This window comes from Cherax quadricarinatus, chromosome 77 (genome assembly GCF_038502225.1).
Source record: "Cherax quadricarinatus isolate ZL_2023a chromosome 77, ASM3850222v1, whole genome shotgun sequence".
In the NCBI taxonomy this organism is placed as follows: Eukaryota; Metazoa; Arthropoda; class Malacostraca; order Decapoda; family Parastacidae; genus Cherax; species Cherax quadricarinatus.
The window spans coordinates 16103404-16126216 of NC_091368.1; positions in this window are offsets into that span (position 1 = coordinate 16103404).

The following is a 22813-nucleotide window of genomic DNA, read 5'->3' on the forward strand; positions in this document are numbered from 1 at the left end:
CCAGCTGGCAAACGTTCTGAGAATAGGGGGGTATGCAAGAGGAAGACAGATAGAGGGAGTAGAGGGGATGGAGGAGTTGCACTGCTCATTAAAAACTGGTGGATATTTGAGGAAATGAAAGGAATGGATGGAATGGGCGAAAGGGATAACACAGTAGGAACAAACCAGTCTGAGGGCCATAAGGTGGTAATTGCAGTAATGTTCATTCCACCACAGAACTGCAGGAAGCCAAGAGAGGAATACTACGTAAGCAACAGAGCAATGGTAGACACACTAGCCGAGGTGGCCAGAAGAGCTCACATGGGGACAGCAAAATTACAGATATGGGTGATTTCAATCACAAGGAGATTGACTGGGAAAACCTAGAGCCCCGTGGGGGTCTCAGAACATGGAGAGCCAAGAAAATGGAGGTGGTACTGGAAAACCTCATGCAGCAACATGTTAGACAGCAAAGTTACAGTTATGGGGGATTTCAGTCACAAGGAGATTGGTTGGAAAAACCTGGAGCCCCATGGGGGGTCCCAAAACATGGAGAGCCAAAATAATGGAGGTGGTACTGGAAAACCTCATGCATCAACATGTTAGACACACCACACAACATGTTAGACCAAAGAGAGAGGTGAAGATGACACAGCAAGACTGGAAAAAGTATTCACCTTGAGTAGTTTGGACATAGAGGATATCACATACGAAAGGCCCCTTGGAGCAGTGATCATGTGGTTCTGTACTCTGCTTACATACTTAAGCTACAAGTTGAGATGGTAGCAAGAATAGGACAGGAAAAACCACACTAGAAAAGGGGACTAAACAGACATGAGAAATTTCCTGCAAGACGGTCAGTAGGAGAGAGAATTGGCATTAAAACCAGTAAAAGAAATGATGGACTTTGTGACAACAAAATACAAGGAGGCCGAGGAGAGTTTTGTTCTGAAGGAAAACAGAAATAATGGGAAGACGAGAACGAGTCCTTGGCTCACCCAACGGTGTAGGGAGGCAAAAGCTAAATGCACTAGAAAATGGAAAAAGCACCCAGGAAAATAGAGAGATTAGCCGGAGAGCCAGAAACGAATATGCACAGATAAGAAGGGAGGCTCAGCGACAATACTAAAATGACATAGCATCGAAAGTCAAGTTTAACCCGAAGCTGTTGCATAGCAACATCATGTGGAAAACAACAGTCAAGGACCAGGTAATCAGGCTGAGGAAAGAAGGTGGGGAGTTCACAAAAAACGACCATGAGGTATGTGAGGAATTCAACATGAGATTTAAAGAAGTATTTACAGTGGAGAAAGGAAGGACTCCAGGAATTCAGAATAGGGAGGTACATCAATAAGTGGTGGATGAAATACACACAACTGAGGAGGAGAGAAGCAGAGATGCTCTGTGTGCCACTAACAAAAATCTTCAACTCATCCATTGAAACTGGGCAACTACCTGAGGTATGGAAGATGGTAAATGTAGTCCCAATTTTTAAGACAGGAAACAAACATAAGGCACTACATTACAGACTTAGTATGCAGTATGCTAAGTCATGGAGAAGATTATCATGAGGAGAGTGGTGGAACTCCTAGGCAGACACAAGCTCATAAACGACAACCAGCACAGTTTCAGGGAAGGAAAATCCTGTGTTGATGGAGGTTGTACTGGAAAACCTCATGTACCAACATCTAAGGGACACTACCAGAGAGAGAGAAGAGGATGAACCAGAGAGACTGAACCTAGTATTCACCTTGAGTAGTGCAGATATTGAGGACATCGCATATGAAAGAATAAGTTGAGTTAATAAAACTGAATTATGAATACTGTAAATCCTTGTGAGACATTCATTGCTACTCTAAGTTAATCAGCTCAATGGTCATTAAACAGATGAATAAGATCCGGTAAAATATATTTATGAAAATTAAGAATTATTCTAATATTTAAAAATTTACAATATATAACACAATTTGCACTATTTTCTTATCATTTACATTAACTTCTGATCCCATTGCACATTTAATATAAGAAAATTTACTTAAAAACTAATGAAAGATTTATGTTCCTAACTCGATTAAATGAAACATAAATGAAAGATCACTGTGAAAATATACACTGTTCTCTGGTACACTAAAACTGTAATTGTAATGTATCTCTTAGGCCTCTACATATAAATAGTGATATTTTCGTGTAATTTAAAACACTTTATAAAGAATAGAGAATTTATCAACTAAACTGCATAAGGCTCACGACAGCAACAAAGTGTTCTTAATCTCTTTTTAAGAGATTCAAGTAAATTCACTGTGTAGACGCCTGTCATTGCTCTTCACTGATATGAGTAAAATATTTCTACTTCAGAATGCATAAGGAAAGTATCGCTCTAAAAAGACTAATTAAAATAAGGATATTGTCTAAAGAAAAATTAAGTTAGTCTCAGCATTCTGTACCATGTCTGTTACCAGCTTACTAGAGAACTCCCTCATTTATAAGTGTTTCAGGAAAATATCACATTCGACAAAGTAGACAGGAAGACTTTAAGAATGTAGACGAAGACAGAAGAGCTTATGAACGGTGACAGGAACAGGTAAGTTCTGGAGCTGCGGCAGAAACAACGATGTCAGAAGCACTGGTAAGAGTTAAGAGGAGCACACCAGCTCAGAATCGAGACAGAACAAAGGTAACTGTGTTCCCTGCCAGTAAAATTTTCACCTCAGCATTAAAGACAATGCTCGAAGAACTTTTATGAGTTATGATGATCACTTAGAACCCAGGTTCCTAACTGTGGCAATACTTCGGCAACAAAACCATCAAACACTTGTCAGAGGAAGTTAACAAAAAATGTATAGTCTACCTAAATACATATTAAGCAATATACATATTAAGCAACATAGAATATACCTGAATATACATAAATATATTCAATAAAGGATCATGTATTTTCAATCAACATTATAATAAAATAGAGATTCATATTTATTTTGGTTACCCTGAATTAAAGTATAATAGTGAAATATTATTATAATACCTTCTCTAAGATTACTTTTTAAATTAATCATTCCATCACCTCAGATAATTGGTATGGTGATACTGGCAAGATGTGGAAAAAAGACACTTACGTACATAAGTTAATATTTCGCCAGTTCTGCTAGTTCTAAACATTGTAAAAATCTCTTGTCGGTCGATGCATGCAGGTGATGAGATGAACTAACACCACCTGCCTGAACGCTGGCTGCCTTGGATCAGAACGTCTTGCGTCTAACGCTGGTACGGTGAGTAGAGCAATGCATACCTTGTTCCAAGGCTCATAGGATCGAGTATCTTTCGGATATATATATATATATATATATATATATATATATATATATATATATATATATATATATATATATATATATATATATATATATATATATATATATGTCGTGCCGAATAGGCAGAACTTGCGATCTTGGCTTAAATAGCAACGCCCCTCTTGCCATATAGGACAAGTGAAAATTTGTGTATGCAATAATTTCGCCAAAATTCTTCTGAACCTAACGAAAAAAATATATTTCACTGTGTTTGATTAGTATTAAATTACTGTAAAGAAATCTAAAATATACTTAGTTGGGTTAGGCTAAAATAAATTGATCTTGTTATAATAAGGTTAGGTAAGCTTTCTAAGATTCTTTTGGCGCAAAATTAAAAAAAATTACATTAACGTTAATGAAAAAATATATCTTTAAACGTACAATAGAAAATTTCAGAAAGGACTTAATTTTAAATGAGTTCTTGCTAATTGACCAGTTCTACATATTCGGCACGACATATATATATATTACATAATATGGTACAAAAGATTTAAGAGATACATTGTTGATATAAAGGTGGCATATACGGTACATGTTGTTACGTGTGTATCACTGATTATAAGGCGAAAATCTCATCCACCTCCTCAGAGCTGGGGCATGTGCCCAAAATACAGCAGGCATTACCCCTTTGAACAGCCGCACTGAGCCGCTGGAACAGAAAACTAGCTGCCCTGGGATCCCTAGTTACCCTGATGAGTCTTTTTCCCAGTTCCTTAAGGAATTTAGATGTATTCTTTCCCCATGATCCAAGGGTCTGTGAGCCTATGGAAACAAACATATAATGATGGGCAAGTTCTCCATATTTTCTAGACTTTTGGGGCACCCTGAAGCTGGCAGCTGCCCGTCCTTCCTCCCTGATGTATTGGAGATAAGTATCAGCCAAGGTAGATGCACATGTATAGTCCCACACCACCTACTTCCCATCTGTCCAGGCTTGAAGGGTGATACCATCTGGACGCTTCTGGCTGCCATCAGATCTGCATAGCTGGGGTGGCTCCCTTACTGCTGGGCATCCAGCTGTTGTGAGGCTCCTCTTGATAATGTTATTAACCTCCTCATGTCTTGTAATCTTTCCCTCGGATTTGCGGCACACAAGACCATGGTACCCGAATCGGTCTGCTTCTTCACTTCCACAAATACACCTGTGTTCGGAGAGAATAGGGGCGGCAAGTCGAAGGGCAGCATCGATGCGGATGGTCTCTGGGTCGAGGAGTGTGCCAGGGCTGGAGTTGGGAACAGCCAACAGAAAATCCCCTTCTTGAGGGGCTCTCACTGCCAGGAGACGGGCTCTGAAGCATTGTTGAGGCTATATTTTCCACTATTGGACCATCCCAGTGCGATTGTTTGTAGTTGTTGGGGGGAGCAGGTCTAGTTTAAGAGCCCGTTAGATTATCCCAGATCATGGCTCCGTCAATGAGCTTTGCGTCCTGGACTCCAATCTTGTACCTAAGATGTTCAGGGAGAATTGCTGCTACAAGCCCTTTGGATGCAATACATGAGGACAGAAAAGCAGGTAGCGCAATCTGTAATGACTTGCGGACACCAATGCCTCCTAGTCTGACTGGAAGTGTAGCTTGGTTCCACTGCCCGTCTTCTAGAGTAAAATTAAGTACTTTCGTAAAAATCTGCCTCAGGATACTGTCATATTCGCGCAGTATAGGGTTATCATATGAAGGTGCACATCTTAGGAAATATGTCAATCTGGGCAGACTCAAGCACTTGGTGAGAAGGTACAAGGCATCGTGGGTGTCCAGATTGCCTATTCGTTGTTCCATTCTCCTTAACTCTTCCAATTTCTTCCTGAGAATTGCCAATGGTATTGCTTCCCAGAGGTGCTCCTAGCAAGACTATTTGTGGGGGAAATGTCTGCTGCTCCTGGTAGTTTTGATCTCACTGCATTAATCACTTGTTGATTGATTGAGATGATTTCACATTTGGATGGATTCAGGATGAGACCCATTTCTTGTCCCAGTGTCATTACCTGTGTAAGATCATGTAGGAGGGACTCCTTTGTACCTGCTAGTGTGCCATCATCTAGGAACCAGATGTTTAGCTCGCTGGTCAGTCTGACTGTGATTTCCCTAACTGCTATACAGAAGAGAAATGGTGCAAGAGGATCTCTTGCACACGCAGCTGGGAACTTACAGACCTCCTGAAAAAAGTAAACGATGGTTCCACTATCCTAAATGCTCCACCAACCATCAAGGCATGGCACAACTTACTAATTTTTGGCAACGTCTGTTTGGCTGTGCCGGAAAGAAGGGAAAAGAGGCTAGCCTCAATGATAATTAAATCCTTAAGAGATTTTCCTAGAGCAGATAACCTCATTCGCTTTCCCCGTCAACACAAAAAAGGGAGAGGCAGAAGCCCCACTCACTCCACTGACAGTGAAAAAGTCAGAGTCCAGGTGAGCAAGAAAATTGAATAGGGCAACACAGTAGGGGCAATCAGAATTATTACCAGTGTACCTCCCTGTCCAGTGCATGAAATTACCGCCTCCCTTTCTTCGTCGACATTTAAAAGTTCCTCGAAATATTCTCGCCATCTACCCAAAACCTCCATCTCCCCTTCTACTAACTCCCCTACTCTGTTTTTAACTGATAAATCCATTTGTTCCCTAGGCTTTCATAACTTGTTTAACTCCATTTTTTTTCTTATTTTCATTAAAATTTCTTGATAGTGCCTCTCCCACTCTATCATCTGCTCTCATTTTGCAATATATATATATATATATATATATATATATATGTCGTGCCGAATAGGCAGAACTTGCTATCTTGGTTTAAATGGCAACGCTGATCTTGTAATAAAGTTGGTAGAATTACCGACAATATGTAAAATAAAAGGACCCAAGTGTAACTAATGTGACATTTTATTCTGGCAACGTTTCGAAACGTTGCCACAATAAAATGCCACATTAGTTGCACTTGTGTCCTTTTACTTTACAACGTTCATCTTGCCATATAGGACAAGTGAAAATTTGTGTATGCAATAATTTCGCCAAAATCGTTGTGAACCTAACGAAAAAAATATATTTCACTGTGTTTGTTTAGTATTAAATTATTGTAAACAAATCTAAAATATATTTAGTTGGGTTAGGCTAAAATAAATTGTTCTTGTTATAATAAGGTTAGGTAAGTTTTCTAAGTTCCTTTTTTAGTGCAAAATTATAAATTTTTACATCAACTTCAATGAAAAAAAAAATATATCTTTAAACGTATAAGAGAAAATTGTGGAAAGGACTTAATTTTAAATGAGTTCTTGCTAACTGACCAGTTTTACATATTCGACACGACATATATATATATATAAATATATATAAATATAATATATATATATTTATATACATAAATATAAATATATATAAATATAATATATATATATTTATATACATAAATATAAATATATATAAATATAATATATATATATTTATATACATATATATATATATATATATATATATATATATATATATATATATAATATAAATATATTTATATACATATATATATATATATATATATATATATATATATATATATATATATATATATATATATATATATATATATATATATATAACAAAAATAATTTCGGCTGATCTTGTAATTTAAAGTTTGAAGGCAAAATACTTACAACAGTTCTCTTTAATTTAATTAATATACAAAAACAGTATACGATGAACCAAGATAACAATGGTGGTGTATGGTTGAAGAATGGCAAGAGTCCATGGTTCTCTTGTTCCTGGCAATTCCATTCCCATTCTTAAATTAGTTGCAAAGGGAACTGCTGTTGCTATTGTTGTTAAAGTTGGAGGAGATTGTGTTGCTGATGGAGAAGAGGTTCGATGCTCTTTCCTCACACGCACCGTAACGCACATCCGTTACGTTGTATGTCAGTAAAAAAATAAAAAAAGGAGAACTCCCACATACAAAAATAATAAATATGCTGCTAGTAAAAATAATCACGCTGTATCTGGGCCGTTGTAAGTCATCACTCGCCTTCTTTTCGTCCTTTGCTGTTTTTCGTTCTTGTTTCGTCATTTTCTTCTTATTCTCTCTGTCAGTGTTTCTCTTTAGGTGACCCTTACAAATACCTTCTCTTTGACTCTCAGGGCTTTTGATGCTGGACTTGTCAGTCAGGTCAATTCCACCGTAGTGGTCTAGTGACGATGGGGAAGGCCTATTCCCTTTCATTTTTCCATAATGTTTAAATCATGTCAGTGCCCTGTCTCTCGGTATTCATTCCCGTGACAGTTAACAACCAGTTACATATACCTGGGGAGGTGCACGTCATAACATTCCTCAACATCTAGAATCCTCCTAAGTCATAGACTTCCATCTTTTCTTTTCGCGGATAACTCTCTGCATTCGACAGTAGATTGTTAAATGAAAGAGAGACAAAAGTCAGTAAGTGTAGTTTAAAAACCTTCATAAGCTCAGTCAGTGTTGGACTCTGAAGTAACTAGTTCTCTATATCAAGCTGGAGTGATACCTCCACCCGTACTTACCAGGTAACCACTAGCTTAATCAAATTTAACTACCTTTAACTATTGAACACCGAGAATACTTTGTAACTTCTGAAGCAAAATTACTTCATTTTAATACTGTTCATACAAAGATGCATAATTTGCTTTAAATACTAATTCTTGGTCCTGGATCAATGTATGAACCTATTCCAAACGCTTCAAAACTTTCGTCTCAAGTCATTTTGTAACCATTCCTCGAATTTTTGACAGCTAAATATATTTTTTTTTATTTTTGTCTACCTAATATCCTCAACTCTCCTCTTCTGTCTTTCTTTTACTGTCCCTTTTTGGGGAGTTCTAACATGAGAAGTCTTCTCATTGACACTGAGGGCTTTTGTTACTGGATTGGTGAGTCAGGTCCATCTCATCGTGAAGGACTGCTGGTGAGTGGGAAGGCTCCCTCCCTTGTAATTTTTCCAAAATATTTAAAAGCTCACCAATTCCCATTCTTTCCTTAGGGTTTATCGCATTTACATTCTTAAACCATACATTCATTTCTTCTGGGAGCTGCAAATCGCAATCTTTCGCGACATTTTCACACATATTGCGTAACCTTCTGACATCTATGATAACTTTCCATTCATCCGAATCCAGTGAACGCATCCAGGGAAGACCTTCCAGTGCGAAGAGAAACGAAGAGTTTATAATGCTCGGCACTGTAGGCACGTGCCTTCTATCAGCGATTTCTCTTGCGCAACCAAAGTCTATAAGCGTGGTTTGTGGACCTTCAGGTGTTTCGAGAATGCAGACGTTACCATTATGAATGTCCATATGAACGATGTTTCTTGAGTGGACACTCTGGAGAGTTGTAGCTACGCTGGCCATAATTCTAATAAACGTTGAAAGACCAAATAATTACTCTTAAGAGTATTCCTCTAGTGTAATGCCTGCATACTCAGTAACTAGGTAACCGTCCTCTATATTAACTCCTACTAACTACTAAACACCAGGAACATCTTGTAAGTACTGTAGGAATATGACTTCTCTGACAAAGACCTTATATAGTACCGAGTATATTAATTCCTTCACTACTAATTATTATGAGTCCACAACCACTAGCCAGCAGGTTCCGTACGCGCCACTTCCTATCTTTTTCGTCAAGTCGCTTTTCAACCATTTCTCAATTTTTTCGCTTGGAAATATTTCTATATTAGACAACTAACAAAACTCTTCAAATTATGTTACCATTATTTTGTGATCTTTCCCATCCTTATCGTACTATTTTATTTAAATTTGTTCGTATATGCTATCGTTTTTCTCATTTGTTTTTTACCTTTTAATCCTTTCCTTCTCTTCGTTATCAGTTTCATGATCATCACTTTTTCTATTATTCCTTTTTTTCAAGTGATCATTCTTCTCTTCATTATCTTCCCTTTGCATTGCACTCAGTTAATTACTACAGTCCTCACTCTCATTTTCTTCTCTCTTTCTTTTACCGCTTTTCATGGGACGATCCTAAACCTCGTCTTTTTCTCTCTTTCTTTTGCTGTTTTTTGAGGGACGATCCTCACTCTTCTTTTCTTCTCTCTTTCTTTTACTGTTTTTCATAGGACTATCCTCACTCTTCTTTTCTTCTCTCTTTCTTTTACTGTTTTTCTAGGGAGGATCCTCACTCTCCTTTTCCTCTCTCTTTCTTTTACTGTTTTTCTAGGGAGGATCCTCACTCTCCTTTTCCTCTCTCTTTCTTTTACTGTTTTTCTAGGGAGGATCCTCACTCTCCTTTTCCTCTCTCTTTCTTTTACTGTTTTTCATAGGGCGGTCCTCACTCTCCCCTTCTATCTTTCTATCCTCACTCTCCCCTTCTATCTTTCTCTCACCGTTTTTCGAGGGACGATCGCCACATTGCTCGTTCAAGGACATTTTACCTTTCACTTCGCCTTCTGTTACTTAAGACTGTTAGAAAAGTTTGTCCATGAAATATACTTTATGACTCAAAGTTAACGAAAACATTTGCAAAAATCCTTTAGACAATAACTATTATATAACATTATTTAAATATAGTCAATTAGGAATTCAGAATTTAGGAGATAACACCAACACCGTTGTTGATGGAAGTGTAATGATGGTGTTAGTAGTTAGGGACCCAACTTAGGACGTTGACACATTCCTGGAAATTCATCATAGAAATTATTGTGACGTGAATTAGTGCTTTTCCGAGCCACTGATATTCCATATATGGGTCATAAGTGTATTGTTCCAGTCACGGTATTGTGCCTTTTCATTTTTATTTTCAATATCTAATTGCTATTATTTTTTTTGCCATAGAATTTTTAATGTACGTTAATGAATGAGAGGCAGAGAGAGCTAAGTAGTGAGGTACGGACGTAGTGATATATAAGATAGTGCAGTGTGTGTTCCTTGCCTCACCAACTGAACGCGTGAAGTACATGAACACTCAACCGCCCTCAGACTTCAGTCTTGCATCTTCCATCAGTCCTGGCCGTGGGCCATCCTTCAGCGCTCCCAGGCACACAATCCACCTCCCTGCCACGCCAACCAACTTTCCCTGCCACCGTGATAATAATTATAATCTTTATTTCAACAAGTACTTTACTAACTTAGTTGACATCAATTATATTTCCAAAGAAAAGCCTCCTTGTGGAAAATACTGTATATTCTTCAAAAATACAGTGTATTTTATATATAAATTGATGGCCTATATCGTTGGTAATAAAAACTAATTTGTAAATAAATAAAGAACCAGCGATGGGTGAGCATCTCTGGGGGAAGAGTCACCATTGTTTTGAATGGGGTAAAGGCATGCTAATGAAATGTGCAAAAATTTCGTTGCTCTGGAAGTTAAATTGTGTTTGAAACTTCCCAAATAGGAGCCGAAATTGTTTGATTGCAGCCCTGCATAATGTGAGCATTAAGCAGATGGACAGGACAGCTTCGGAACCCCAGCTAAGTCATGTCTATTTTGTGTTGAAATTCTGGCCAGTATTTTCTTCATAAATTTAGGCAGGGGGGTTTTGAGTATGACACACCATAATCTCCAGACTAACTGGTGAGTCTTATTATTATAAATTCACCTTCAATGTATGTATATATTCACATTTTAAAATTAATATACAGTCCACATATTTATATTAATGTTTTTACCAGAATTTCTGGTGATGTATATTTCATTTGAAATTAACATAGGTCCAGAATGACTTGTGGAAAGATAGATTTTCAAAGGTATCGATGGAGGACATTTTTGCTACCTAGGTGTCCTAAAATTCCTACTTGTCTCTGTAACCTTGATAAAGAATAATTGTCTTTGTTACCATTTACTGGTATGTATCTTATGAGTTACATCCAGGTAAATTTTAATTTTCCACAATAGTTGCCCGTTGGTCCTTGATCAAACTGGATGTAATTAGTGGTCATTAATTTGTGAATTAATTACTTCATAATTATATGTGAAATGACAGAAGGAGGTTGATGTTAGGTCCACAGATTTACTTAATGTGCAGTGGATTATAATTATTACAATACTAAATTTGGTAAGCCAAATTCTGGCTAGGATTTATATTAGTGTATTTGTATAATATTAATTTTGCTAAGCCAAAGTCTAGCTAGCATTTATATTAGTGTATTTGTATATTAATTTTGCTAAGCCAAGTCTGGCTAAGATTTATATTAATGTATATTTAAAGTTTATATTATAATTTTGTTACATGTAATTGCTAAGCAGAAGTGTAGCTAAGATTATTAATGTATATTTAAAGTATATATTATAATTTCCTTACATGTAATTGCTAAGCTCAAGTAGCTAGGATTTATTCAAGGTAAGTTGCAATATTTACCTTCATAAAGTGCATAATTAAGTGCATAATCAGTGTTATTAATTAAGCTGAATTTAATACATTGCACCATGGGTGAAAATGAGGAAATTGATGTAGATGACAAACACATGGAATTTAGAGCAAAAAAATCATCATTGCAGGCTAGAAAGGGTCATGTAACAAAGGCATACAATAAATGTTTGGAATTAATGAATCAAGAAACTGTGAATACTGATGATTTAAAATTGTATTTAGATGCTTTAGGGAAGAGATATGATTCATATAAATTATATTATAAAAATATGAAGGAGATTTGTTAGTAAATTGTACAGATGAGACAGAAATAAATCTTATGATTAACCAGTATTATGAATTAGAAGAAAAGATTCTTTATTGTAAAAGTCAGGCCTTGAATGAATTAAAAGGTGTAAACCAGGCAGTTAATCAATCTATTGCAACAAATAAGATGTCTTTGCCAAAACTCCCAGAATTATATTTACCTGTATTTAATCCTGGAGAAAATTGGGAGGAGTTTTGGTCAATTTCTAAAGCAGCTGTGAATGATAGGAGTGACCTAGCCTGTGTAACTAAATTATTTTACCTCAAAGGACAGATTAGAGGAGATGCTCACATGCTCATACAAGCCTTTCACATTGTAGATGATTCTTATAAAGAAGCAGTTGATTTGTTGAAGGTCACTTATGGTAACATAGAACAAAGTTGGATCTAGCGACTATCATTGTTAATTTAAAAACTCCAGATCACACTTACAATGGTTTACAGCAGTTTAGAGTTAAACTGGATAGCACTCTCAAAACTTTAAGTAATAAATATAATCTGAAGGAATCAGACTTGTTATTGAGTGCCATTGCACAGAATAAATTAAGCTGTAAAACACTTGAATGACTCTCGAACAAGTATCACAAAGGTTATTTTGGTCTGGAGGAAATAAGACTAGGTCTATAAAAATTACTTGTTCAGTTGCAGGCCTGCCAACCAACTCATTTTAAAGATGCAACACATAATAACTCTGAGGTATCTGTCAAGTTTCACAAGGGGCAAAATTATCCCAATGTTAATAATCAAAATTCATTTCCTAAAATGAGTTGCATAGGTACATATCAACTAGCAGGAATCAGAAATAATGATTCTCGACAAGGTAAGAAGAATACATATCTTCCTAAGAGTAGCCCAATTAATAAGAAACCAGTCAAAGAAAAGAGATATTGTCTTTTCTGCAAGGGTACTCATTTTTCTAATAATTGCAATGCATACAATTCATGGAATAATAAAGTTGAAAGATTGGAAGAACTTGACGGATGTATCAGATGTCTAGGTAATCACAATGTGAAGGATTGTCATGCCAAATTAAACAACTGTTATCAATGTCACAAAGGAAGACACCATACAGTCATGTGTAAGGGTCTATATGATAATGTTGATAATAATGATAATGTTGACAATCCTGACACAACAGTAGCTAATGTAAAAATTGCTGCTAATGTTAATAATGATGGTTTTGCTGAAGTAGCCTTACCTGTGTTACAGTTAAAAATTGATGATAAAAGGCATAAATTAAAAAATGTAACTGCATTATTAGACCAGGGATCATTACGTATTTTCATTAAACGTAAATGCCTTAATGGGGTGAAAGTACAAATGGTGGATCCTACAACTCTAAAATTATCTGGTTTTCTCTCAGATAAATGGCTCAATTTTATGACACTGTTTATGTTACTGTCAGGTTGGGCAATGAGAAAAAACGTGTTAATGCAGTAATTGTAGATAGACTCCCAGAGAAAATATCTACAGTAGGGCTTACTAAAGCTACAGAAAGACTCTCACATAATATATATTTAGCACCTTCTGGTGTAAATGATGATTCTGTAGGCCCAATAAATATTTTGATAGGTAGTGACTATTATGCCTCCTTTGTAAAGGGTATGGTAAGGAAATGTGGTGTCACCCTTTTAAAGACTACAGGAGGCCATGTAATGTATGGTAGGATTCCTCGTAATAATAATGCATGACTAGAGGAAACTACAAATATTATCACTGTGTGTCTTACTCATGAAGTCGTGCCCCAATATAATTCTTCCATAGAGGATGGTGTTGAGCCAGTGCATAAATTGTGAGAATTAGACAGCATTGGAATTAATGTAAATGAAGAAAGTCCAGACGGTTCTTTTACTCAGGAACAATACCTGAGAGATGTAAAATTTGAATCTGGACAATACTGGGTACGACTTCCGTGAGACTGAACCATCCAGAATTGCCCACTAATTACAGAATGGCATATGGACAATTAACAGCTACGGGCGTTATATAACCATCACAACTGACGTGGTGACTTGACCCCTGATAATTTTAATATATGCAAAGGTATGGTATATGGGACTTTAATCCAACCAGTGTTTTCCAATTGCCCATTAAGATTCACAACAGCTTACAAAGAACTCAATAATGATGAGATTTTCACCTCTCACGAGATGATAAATCTAAGGTGGCTGTTATTATGGACAAAACTGAATATTTGGAGAAAATGAACCATTTATTGACTGATAATGATACGTATGAACCACACATTAAAAACCCCACTGACCAAGTCAACAGCCGTTTTAATAAACAATTTAAAACGTTATTGAAAGGATATGATGAATTAATTAATTATCTGTCGGCTAGGTCAGCAACTCTACTTTAGCTATATGAGGTAATCAAAATCCATAAGCCAGGATACCCAGCCCGTCCCATTATTAGTTCAGGAGGCTCAGCAGCATATAATCTATCTAAATAGTTGGTTAAACTTCTAACTCCCATTGTTGGTAAGATCTCAGACGCACATATTAATAATAATGTTGACCTCACTGAGAGGCTCCAGAAATTAAATGTCCCTCATGACTTTACCTTAGTGACCTTTGATGTCACAGCTCTGCTCACAAAAGTCCCTGTCCCTGACTTGCTTTCGTACCTCGATGAAGAACTAGAAAACTTCCCCATGCCCTTCCCCACGAAAATACTAATTGAATTGATAAAACTTTGTGTTACTGATTGCAAATTCGTGTTTGAAGGGAAATTCTATGCTCAAAAACAAGGTATGGCAATGAGAAATCCCCTTACCCCTTACTCAGCAACTTGTATATGGAATTCTATTAGACCAGACTTCTTAAAGACATTCTCCCAGATAAAACTAGTTGGTTCATATACGTAGATGATGTTCTTTGCCTGTGGCCTAATGATCACAACATTGATGAGTTCCTACCTAGATTCAATGGTCTAGTACCATCCATTAAATTCACCACAGAACATGAAATAAATAACACTGCCATTTCTAGATGTTTTAATCCATCGTGTAGATAGAAAATTCAAATTCACAGTTTATAGGAAGTCCAACAATGTGTCGTCATACATTCACTACTTTTCCAACCACGAAACCAGAGTAAAAAGGATCTACAGTCCAGAGTACCTAGAGGACGAAATCAGCAAGATATTCAACATAGTCACAAAACTAAGGTATCCTAAGGATTTTGTCGAGAAGGCACTAATGTCATCAAAAAAGACTTTCTACAGGATTGAACCAAAAGAAGTGTTGGCCTGGAAAAAATGTACTAGTAGGACTAGCATAGGCCCAAGACACATATAAACGGGAGCAATGTGTTCTCTCACCAGAAAACCTTATTGAAGTTCCTTTACATATAAATTATTACTAATTAAGCAATAATGGAATACAAAGAACTTAGCTACCCTCATCCCCTAAACCAATTACATAATACACAAAAACATGATAACAATCAGGCCCCGGAGAATGATTAAGCAAAAATCTTATCGTCGTCAGCGACGTTCTTAACAGAGATGTTGCGGGGTTTTAGGCACAAAGCCCCGCGCATCAAGCAAATATTCATTTTTCTCATAAAGCATGATTCACAGATTCAGATTCGCTCTGTAGACTTCGTCCTGTACGGTCACAGATGCTCCTGCTCTTGTCAACCAGTATTCCTACGATCTCCGATGGGGAGGGGAACATCTACCGCCTCCACGATCTCTCATCGTGTCATCAGCGTGTCATGTTGTCATCAACGACTCCACGAAGCTTGAACCTGCGTCCTCTCTCAACACCAGTCTGCAAGTAAAGTTCTCGAAAATTACTACTCTGAAAGAAGCTTTCATCGTCACCTTTCTTGATGATGAAGAACCTGACAAGGTATTCGCACCTACTGCAATGAAGATCTTAGACGACCGTGGCTTTACCATCTCCACCTCATGATAGCTAAACAGTCAGTGTTCATGAAACGCCTGGATAGGCTCATCACCAACATGTCTACCGAGGACATTAAGTCATCACTTGAAGCATTAAACACCTGGGCGTCACCTTGGCAACCAGAGCACTTTCTGATGACCTGGCCATCTCCTACTTCATCAACCCTCGACAAATTGAGCCAGAACGCTTCAACCTATAAGACTCTGTTGGACGTGCTACTCCTACAATCATTCAACTGCCGAATATCATGTGAAGAGCAAGATCTGTTCCACGTGGGGGTCTGACGGTCACGACTCGTTCCAGCACCTCTACTACTGCTCCCATCTGCATCAACTGTAAGAGTGACCATCATACTCTGGCAGCCAAATGTCCTGTTCGTAATGAGATCCTTTCAAAGAAAATGAAGGAAGACCTTAAGAAGACAACAGAAACTCTCCTACGAATGCTGCAATAGCCAAGCTACAGTCTATAACCACCAAGATTCTACAAGCCACTCAGCAGCCTCCACCACCCACCGCCACTCCTCTATTACTGCGTGATGTATGCACACATGTAAAAATGCAGCAAACCCGGGTTCTTTCAACACATCTATGAATGAAATTCTTTCCCTCAACAATATTCCATCATCCAACTTCCCAGCTAGTCCTCCTTCAGCTGATATTTTGAAGTTCATTCAGGAAATCCTCAGCTTCAAGGCACCAGATGACTTGCAAGATAGGTTACCTGCAGATGTCACCTGTTCTACTTCGGAATCCACCAGTGAGAAACTACCTCCTCCTCAAGCCACCATCACTGCCAAGAGCCAATCAGGGACCTTGCTGCCCGTCGAGCCTCCACCAACACCAACCAATGAGAGACCATCTCCACCTTACACCACCAACCAATCACCGACCTCGCCTGCATCTGCGACCAAACCAGCTTTCCTTGACACGCCTGGTGTCTCGTTCTACATCACGAAACCATACAATAGCGCAATGCTTGTCCAAGAACTCGTCCAACGGTTCGAAGAGGAGACTGTTAAGTTCACCTGTGACGAAGAACCACCCACTGAACTAGACGCAATACTCGACCACCTCCACGAACCGGGACCAATTCCAAAACTCCTACTACAGCTGCCTTCTCTGCACTTCCTGCCGTCTCCTGTCTGCTTCCTGTTGTATGACCACACTCGCCTTGTCAGATGCTCACCGCTGCCCTCTCACATCGCCATCAACACCTGCAGAACTTCGGTACCACTTGCGCCAAAGTGGTTGGGCCACTTACATTTCTGACCCTCCTCTTCTCCATCCTCCCATCCTTTTCCAGTATTTCTATTCTTCCCCATCCTTCTTCCTCCCCATCTTACCGCAGCTCTGGTCGTATTCGTCGTCATAAAGCAGAAGTAGGTCAGTAGGTTGTGGTCGCTGTACACTTACACCACATGCTGAGAAGATGCCACAAAGATATCCAAGTGTTCAAGAGCCAGGACCTCTTTCTCAATCGAAGAGTAAGCCCGCTGATAGGATTTCAGCTTGGCTGAGAAGGATGCAACTGGCTGTATGATTCCCTCACTGCACCCACTTCAGCTTCACAGTCATCAACGTGTAAGAATTAATTAAAGGCTTGGTATGATCAGAAAAGCCGCGTGACAACTAGATGACCAGTTAAACTAACTTATTACTCGTAGGAGTGATTAAGGGGCCACAATATCAAAGAAGATTAGCAAAATTTCCTATGGAATTCTATCAACTCCAGAAATCGTTAAAGGGATTTTTTATCTCGGGGAACTGGATAATTTTTGTATGGCTAAAACTTTAGCAATCTTAGGTACCAGTTAACCGCTTAATACTTCATGGTACTGGAAAATTATGGTAGATTGGTCAAAAGACTTGCTAAGATTAATGGTTAACTTGTATGTTTTAAACCTCTCAAAGATATTTTTTTAGACGAACATATGTTGGTTCCACATACCAGAAGCCACAACTAAATTGTCTATATAGCTCGCCGTTCCTTCTAGTCATTGATCAATTTCTGGAATGAGGGCGAGTTCCTCATTTCAAAGAGGTCACAGTACTTATAATGATCTCTTGGAATTATGAAGACAGAAGTCTTCTTAGCTTTATCTGTTAAAGGTACTGCATAGTATCCTTTAAGGAGGTCTAATTTAGAAACATATTTGGTCTTACCCACAAAGTCGACTAAGCTATCCATACTTAGTGGAATCTCTCACCATGCGGAAATCTGTACACATCCTTACTTCTCCATCGGGATTTTTAAAAATGATGCACAGCGAGGCTCATGGGCTGGAAGACCCTTCCACCAATATATGTTTTAGTTGAAACACTACTTCCTATTGAAGTAGTTTCTGCTTCTCATGACAAGTTCTGTAAGGAGAGAGTTTTGAGGTTTAGAGACCGCGCTTACATCATGATAACCCAGGTTGCACATTTTCGGAACATCCGAAGGTATGTCAGGAGAGGTTTGCAAAAGAGTGTTTTTATTTGGGCTTCTTCAATTCCTACATAATAGGTCGAGGATCCTGGAAGAGGGCTGAGTTTGGAAGTTTCATTTGAATCTCAGGATCAGTGCACGAGGAGCCAGGATCGTAAACAGGGTTTGAAACAGAAGACAAGGTCATTATTGAGACCTGCAATGGTTCAAAATCTTTTTAATTTGGTTTATGGGGTAGACCATACCTAAGTTGGGTTTGTCTAGAGGTACTATCACATAAACCATACCACGGGCGGGGTTAGAACCCGTGGTATGGTTTGTTTGCTGTTGTGTTATTACGATTTCGTAAGCCATGCTATCACATAGTTATGATCAGAATTTTTCTTTTCCTCCTGCTTAAGTCCCTATAATATAGCCTTTAATTAACGTGTGATCCGTCACAGGTTCCCGGACCAACACCTTGTCTCCTGGGTCATACCTGTTTCATGTTGTCCTGAACTGTTTTAAGGTTGGCCTTGGCTAGCCGTTTTGTCACGTATAGTCTTGATATAGGATCGTAGCGAGTCTTCTCCCAACCACCATTCTTTAAACACGTGAATGAGCCTGTCACATTATGCCCAGAAATCACCGCAAAGGGATTGCACCCTGTTGATTCCTCTACAGTTTCTCGCACTGTGATAAGCAACAGAAAAAGTGATTCATCCCAGTCTGTGGAAAATGTATGCAATACTTGAGCATCATAGTTTTTAAAGTCTGGTAAAATCTCTAATGATATTGAAGACTGAGGAAGATTGATTTTGGAAAAGTTCTGTTTAATTCCTAGCCAGTTTAAAATTTCTCTGAATGCTAATATACTCAAGAAGTTGTGCAGCGGTGAGAGTACGTTGATTCTCAATGCCAACTGAGCAAGACTTAAGAAATCGTAATGACACGATTGCAAATAAACCATACCCCCGGCCGGGATTGAACCCGCGGTCATAGAGTCTCAAAACTCCAGCCCGTCGCGTTAGCCACTAGACCAGCTAGCCACAATAAGATTCATCCAACTAGGTATATTTCTACACCATAGGAAAGTTAGCACAGGCACCTCTGTGACCACAAATGCAAGTTTTCACAGACGAATCTTGAGTCATGTTGACGGCAGTGAAGGGACTTGAGCTAGAGTTCGTCACGGCCACGCTAGCTGGAGATTCGTCTGTAAAAACTTGCATTTGTGGTCACAGAGGTGCCTGTGGTAACCTTCCTATGGTGTAGAAATATACCTAGTTGGATGAATCTTATTGTGGCTAGCTGGTCTAGTGGCTAACGCGACGGGCTGGAGTTTTGAGACTCTATGACCGCGGGTTCAATCCCGGCCGGGGGTATGGTTTATTTGCAATCGTGTCATTACGATTTCTTAAGTCATGTTGACGGCAGTGAAGGGACTTGAGCTAGAGTTCGTCACGGCCACGCTAGCTGGAGATTCGTCTGTAAAAACTTGCATTTGTGGTCACAGAGGTGCCTGTGCTAACTTTCCTATGGTGTAGAAATATACCTAGTTGGATGAATCTTATTGTGGCTAGCTGGTCTAGTGGCTAACGCGACGGGCTCGAGACTCTATGACCGCGGGTTCAATCCCGGCCGGGGGTATGGTCCAACTGAGCAAGCGAGCACCAGCCAGCACTAATAAGCACTACCATGTAGCAATATGCACAACACACGAAGAGCTGTAACCAGTAGCACTCAACGCAAGCAGGCTCCCAGCGCAACAACATTGGCCAGGATACAATGGGTTCAAGACAGGCACCCCATATAACGAACACAGGTGGTCGTCAGATGAGCCTGTTGCACCTGATCGTAAGTAAATCAGCAAACTCTCAACTAGGCATCGCAGGGAAAAGGCAAACTAGAAATAATAAATTTCTTAATCTGTGTATTCCTTCACCACAAAATATATGAATCGTATTTATACTATGTACAGAAAGGAAACCGCAAATGGTACTGAACGAGCAAGAGCCACTGTGAGCATATTGCATTTGATCAGAGGAAATGTCAAGCTACCAATTATGCGACTTGCTTAGAAGTCGTCACTTTTACAGAATTCGCGAGCATTCACGTCATAAAACAGCAGTGAGGCCCCAGATCTGCTACACTCTTGACTGCTAGTTCACTGTTTGAGAGAGCATGTTGATGTGTGACATGCATCGGTGTGTGACATACATCGGTGTGTGACATGTATCGGTGTGTGACATGCATCGGTGTGCGGCATACATCGGTGTGTGACATACATCGGTGTGCGACATACATCGGTATGTGACATACAACGGTGTGTGACATACATCAAATAAAATGTAACGTAATCTTCGCATGCACCTATTTCCTAAAATAAAATTTGTTATAACGTTTGTTGTGGTTATTACGTACAAAGTTTAAATACAAATACCGCTCTATATTTCTGTAAAATTATGCAGGAAATAAAATATTCTGACCGCATTTAGAATGTTTCGCAATTAGATAAAAACCTGAACTAAAGAATACTTAAAATTTACAAAGTTTTATTTGCTTCATTTTTATCTAGGGACTTAAAAATATGCAAATGTTACCAGTTAATTAAAAAAATCTCAATACAATATGATATTTTTTAGTTCCAACAGGATGAGTTATGCCAATCACTTAAATTACAATACAAAATATTTTGATACAATATAGTTTCCTTTTTTATAATAATTTCTTGGGACATTGATGAGTGGAACAGTCTACCTAGTTGGGTTATTGAGGCTACGACTTTGGGTAGTTTCAAATTTAGGTTGGATAAGTACATGAGTGGGAAGGGTTGGATTTGAGTGGGACTTTCATACCAGAACTTATTTGTGATGAATGGTTTGAAAAACCGACAAGTTGAAGATTGAGACACTTATGCAGCATATGGAAATCTTTATTCAGGAAACGTTTCGCCACACAGTGGCTTCATCAGTCCAATACAAAGAGGAAGGCGTAAGGAGAGGAGGAGAATGAGGTAATCAGTCCCTCAACCTGGAGTCGATGTGTTCAGTCCATCAATCTTGTAGAATGTACAGCATAGAACCGTAGACGTGGCTTATATACTGTAGTGAGGTGACGTGAAGCAGATGGAGGCGGGGTCATAGTGGTACCATCCACTAGTCGAAGTAGGTCTTCGTCCAAAGGTTGAACAAGTGTTGAAGAATTCTTTGTCGGTTTTTCAAACCATTCATCACAACTGTCGGACACTGCAGCATCATGGGATCTTGTTACAAAGAATTCTTCAACACTTGTTCAACCTTTGGACGAAGACCTACTTCGACTAGTGGATGGTACCACTATGACCCCGCCTCCATCTGCTTCACGTCACCTCACCACAGTATATAAGCCACGTCTACGGTTCTGTGCTGTACATTCTACAAGATTGATGGACTGAACACATCGACTCCAGGTTGAGGGACTGATTACCTCATTCTCCTCCTCTCCTTACGCCTTCCTCTTTGTATTGGACTGATGAAGCCACTGTGTGGCGAAACGTTTCCTGAATAAAGATTTCCATATGCTGCATAAGTGTCTCAATCTTCAGAACTTATTTCTTGGGTAGCATTGAAAATTGGGTTGGGCAAATGTTTTGTTAGTGGGATGAATTGTAAAGGACCTGCCTAGTATGGGCCAACAGGCCTGCTGCAGTGTTCCTCCTTTCTTATGTTCTTATGTAAGAACTGCAATGGTAACACTGCGTAAAATTGTTAATTCGACAGATAAGTCTGAAAAAAGGGTTTACAGCTTGACTTACAATATATTTAAATACAGGAGTTAATTAAAAGCGAAATCTGAAACAAGAAGAAAAGGGGGAGGATGGTGTGAAAACTACCCGTCAAGGAACGTTCTTTGATGCTTGTGAGGGACTCTTGATCTAGGGAATTGGATCTGTGCTCCAGTTCCCTGAATTGAGCCTCAATGTCTTCTAACTCCCCACCTCCTCCCACACATGCGCTGTGTAATCCTATGGGTTTAGCGCTCCCCCATGATTAAAATAATAATAAAGTGTGAAGACTAGCAAATTTCAGAAATTATTTGTAATAGTTCATTGCTGTCGCGAATAGTATTAAGATAAATAAGAACATTTTAATTGTAATCTTCAGACAAAGAGTTCTAGATTATAGGGCGTATTACGTGCATTGAGATTTACTTAGATTGAGTCGAAGAGGCGGGTTATGAAATATATTTTTGTCTCGTAATATGCAGCGATCCAGGAGTTTCAGACCAGGGTTTATTTGCACAGTAGTATAAGTGAATATTATCTATGTTTAGTAAGCTTAAGCTTTTGAATAGTGGGAGCGTGAATGTTAAGTTCTAGACTGCTTGATCGTTTGTTCAGATGTTTTTTTATTGATATTTTATTAGCATAATGTAGTAGGCTAGAATAGATTAGAGAGCGTTTCAAAGTAAGTAGTGCTGTTTGAGGTACATAGTGGTGCAAGAAAGGTATAAAATACCGAAAAGATGAAAGTTGAGACACTTG